Below are 4,498 nucleotides of genomic sequence, written 5' to 3'. Positions count from 1 at the left end.
GCAACATGAACCCGAAAGGAATGACCTCGAGTCAAATTAAGGGATTTGTCGTGAGAAATAACAAGGGATTTCAGTTGCCAGATGTACTGGAACTAATGCACGAAGCTTTGTCACACGTCACGGCCGAATGCTGGAGAGATACAGAACGTCATAAAAGGGGGAGAAAATGTGACCCTTGGATAGCCTCGTGGATTTCGTTGATTTGTTGGATATCAGTGTAGCAGACGACAATTTCAGTACTGACATGTATTTCTCAGGTACGGATATGGAAAGAGTTCCGAGATACAAGAATGTCCAAAGGCATCGTTATTCTTAACAGGACAGGCACTGCAATAGCAAATTTATGCGCCGACACCTGGCACCTGCTTTCAATTAGAATGTCCTCCCCTGTACGGTCCGCAGCTCGTGTTCCCGCGGTAGCGTTCTCGCTTCCCGAGCACGGGGTCCCGGGTTCGATTCCCGGCTGGGACAGGGATTTTCACCTGCCTCGAGATGACTGGGTGTTGTTGTGTCATCTTCATCATCATTCATCCCCATTACGGTCGGAGGAAGGCAATGGCAAACCACCTATGCTAGGACCTTGTCTAGTACAGCGGTGCGGGTCGCCCGCATCGTCCCCTACGTTCTGTCAAGGAGTATGGGATTTCATCATCCCCTGTACGGGAATTACATAACATGTGTACGAGTAAAGGTTACGACGTACGAACGACTACATATATAAGTTTGTGTGTGGGTGTGAGTCGTGCGCGGATAACCAAAGCTTTCAAGGGGACTGCTGGCGTAAAGCGAGAAATCCGAGTTCGAGTCTCGGTCCAGCACAAATTTTCGTTGTCGTTCCCTGACACCGCTGATAGCTGTCCGTACTCGCAGCTACGAATATATTTCATTTAAATGCTCATATCATTCAATATGCGGACGACATATCCTCCTTAACAAGTTCCAGACAACACAAGACGAACATCACAAGATTGCAGTGGCAACTACAGGCCACAGTTCAGTATTGTTGAAAAAATAAACCCTTAAAAGACGCAAGCAGTTTAATTTTCAAACAAACTCGCACCCTACTTCACCAACTCTGGTCGTTTAATAGAAACACTGAATGGTCGGAGTAAGTTAAATACCTTTTTTAACGCCCGACAAAGAACTTTTCTTCAACCATCATATCACAGAAAAACGATAGAAGTGCTCATACACGTCCGAAGGCCTGGTGCTGTTCTTTCTTAGCTCTGACTTACAAGTGACCACGGAATTAATTCTTTATAAGGTCACAGTTCTCCCAGCAATGTTATACGTTGCACAGCCAGAGACCAATACAACTTCATGTACTGCAGGCTATACAAATCCTCAAAAGAGTATTGCGTGCCACACAATGGGAAAACAATAAAGCAACAAATGACGCAACACATTGTAGCAAAATAAGACAGTCTTTCAAAGCAAGGCGACGAAATTATTTAACAGGGTTACATTATATGACGTTCATTACCCATCTCGCAATAGTTGTGCAGACAGATGCCAGTTCCAAGAGAGACCGCTTCAAAACCTCATTGTACCCCATTGCAGGTAACTGATTATAGTGCAAAAATCTCACACGTTCAGGAACGGTAAGGAAGAATTTTTTGGTTCTCGCAAAGTAAGTTTCGTATTATTCTGTTTACTGTTTATAATTATAAAAATTTAAGTTTAACTGGAAGAGACGAGACCAAAAGTTGAAACACGTCACCAAATCAACCGCTCTCCTTGAAAGCGAAAGTAACAAATAATGTTAACCTTAAAATCCACAATCCACAACCGAAAAAAGTCCTGGCAGAGCACTAGAGTGCCTGACCTTGGAAGTAACTACATACTTGAAAAAAAAAGAAAAAAAAAGGAAAAACCACGCAAGAGTGATAGGTACCTACATCTCACATTTCGAGCATATCGACTTTACACGGTGTACATATGAAAGTATACACCCACACCTACTCTGGCCCCATACGTACATATACACAAGGCTCCGTCCCGTGACAAAGAGAAACAAGTTTCTATTCTGAGCACGAAGTTACGGCCCATGTGCTAATTTTCGTGCAGAGAGTGGGGGAATAAAAAAAAATTGAAAATTTGTGGCAAGGTCTTATGGGACCAAACTGCTGATGTCATCGGTCCCTAAGCTTACACACTATTTAATCTCAAAATAACTTATGCTAAGGACGACACACACACACACACACACACACACACACACACACACACTCGAACTTCCGAGGGGGGGGGGGGGGGAAGCCGCGCGGACTGTGACAAGACCCCCCCCCCCCCCCCTAGATCGCGCGGCGAGGCAGTGGGGCAAACAGACCACTACCTTGAAATGCTGTGGGGACAAGTATTTTCGCCTCTGGATCTGTGCCGACGATACAGTCGTGCTGTTTACTGTTTACTGCCTACGTCTGTACTACACACAGATAGATCTCAAACGTTGCTAGTAGGCGACAATGGCACGAAGATTACCGACTGATCGTGAAATGTGCAGACTTCGACAGCGGCAGCAGGGGCCGTAACTTGGTGTACAAACTAATTATCTATTGTCGATTAACGCGTAAATTCTTGTGTATGATAATATTCGTTCGTGTTGGCTTTTCGGTGAGTTCATAACGTCCGCATTGTTAGGCCCAGTGCACACGGAAATAGTATGGCGCGGACGTCTGAAGCAGACATGGAGCTGTTTCGCGCCACTTCCATGCATTTTAAACTGGCTTTCGGGACGTGTCCATACGGCAATCTCAATGGTGGAGTGCTAGTTAGGACGATACGAACGCAAGGACAACACAAAACACAGTCCCCGAGCAGACAAAATAATCGAATGTGGCCGAGAGTCGAATCCGGGCACCTTCGGTTAGCAATGTGCCACACTGACCGCGCAGCTACCAAGGCGGACACACCTCCACGCCAACAAATGGAGCAATTCACACAGAGATAACGTAGCGGGATCAAGCCGCTTGATGGTCCGCGCCACGTCCTTTTGGCGCGACGGGTGGCGCACCGAAGGGACTGGTGGCGGAGACTTCCAAGTGGCGCGCTACTGTTTTCATTAATTTGAAGTCATCCGATGCGCGAAAAAAGAAAAATTCTTTATGTAGAAGAAGTAAGGGCAATGGCCTTGCCGCAGTGGATACGCCGGTTCCCGTGAGATCACCAAAGTTAAGCGCTGTCGGGCGTGGTCGGCACTTGGATGGGTGACCATTCAGGCCGCCATGCGCTGTTGCCATTTTTCGGGGTGCACTCAACCTCGTGATGCCAATCGAGGAGCTACTTGACTGATTAGTAGCGGCTTCGGTCAAGAATACCATCATCTGGGAGAGCGATGTCCTGACCCCACGCCCCTCCTCTCCGCATCTCCGCATCCTCCACTGAGGATGACACGGCGGTCGGATGGTACCGGTGCTTTTTTTTTTTTTTTTTTTTATAGAGAAGATGCAAAGCTACATCCATCTCTACGGATAGTTTCTCAGTGAAACTTTTACGCGTAAATAATTAAAAACCATTGTTTTGGGAGTCACGCGTATTCTCCGTTATACAGTCTTTCTCATTCGATTTTGAGGAAACTATTTGGCAAAAAAAATTTAAAGCTTGTAGTCTGACATTACAGCTTGTTTTATTCTCTTTATTGCGTATAGTTACCGTGCTACTTAGGAAACAAGTAAACCACTGGGCATATTTTGGAAAGTTTGCAGTGAAGAATATAGTGGCTGACAAGTTCATGGTTGCTGCGTACGAAATATGGCTAACATACCGAAATTGTTTTTGACGGTAGAAGGAGAGCGATACCTCTTTCCAGTCCCGAGTAAATAAGAGATATATTTTGACGTTAGGCCCCGAGGGCAACGACGCGTAACACTCAACGTGATGGCCGCTCGCTAAGCGGATTTGTGATTCGTGTTTTCCTTTCGTATGTGGTTTAGGAAGTCGGTTACAATCACATTTTAAGTTAAGATTGCATTAAGAGCTATTTAAATTTTAAACCTCGAGGTAGACAACCGCAAATCCAGCGGCAGATTTCGATATATTCTGCACACGTAAATTTTTTGTGTCTACTCTAACAGTTTCATTCACGAAACATTCAGTAACTATTTTCGTGTTTGTATTGTCAAACAAATGGCGTGTTTTCCAGCAAGCAACGGATGAGAAATGGAATTTTGCTATCGATGTAACTAAAGCATTCGGTGTTCTGGATATTTCATTGTTATCTATTCGCTCACCTAATTCGTACATACATGTTTGGGCTTTCTTGATGCAGACAGTGGAGTAAAACACCAATTTGCAGATTTTTGCAACAGTTATTACTCAATTATTTATCTTCGAAAAAAATAGCATCATTTTCTTTATTTTCTTGGACGAACAACGTTGACTCTGTTCAGTGGCGAACGTTTTGCTACTAAACACTCTGGTTCTTTATTACAGATATAGAAACCTTATTTCCAGAAAATGCACCAACATAGGTCAAAAACTGTTTACTGGAATGTAAATC

General features: G+C 44.5%; 1 pseudogene; it reads left to right on the top strand.

Moving 5' to 3' along the window:
* Window positions 1-3,120: 3,120 nt before the first annotated feature.
* On the top strand, window positions 3,121-3,238 carry LOC124778379 (annotated as a pseudogene).
* The last annotated feature ends 1,260 nt before the right edge of the window (window positions 3,239-4,498 follow it).

Source organism: Schistocerca piceifrons, chromosome 2 (assembly GCF_021461385.2).
Source record: "Schistocerca piceifrons isolate TAMUIC-IGC-003096 chromosome 2, iqSchPice1.1, whole genome shotgun sequence".
Lineage (NCBI taxonomy): Eukaryota > Metazoa > Arthropoda > Insecta > Orthoptera > Acrididae > Schistocerca > Schistocerca piceifrons.
Note: the sequence above shows the minus strand (reverse complement) of the source record. Positions and strands in the feature narration are given on the sequence as shown.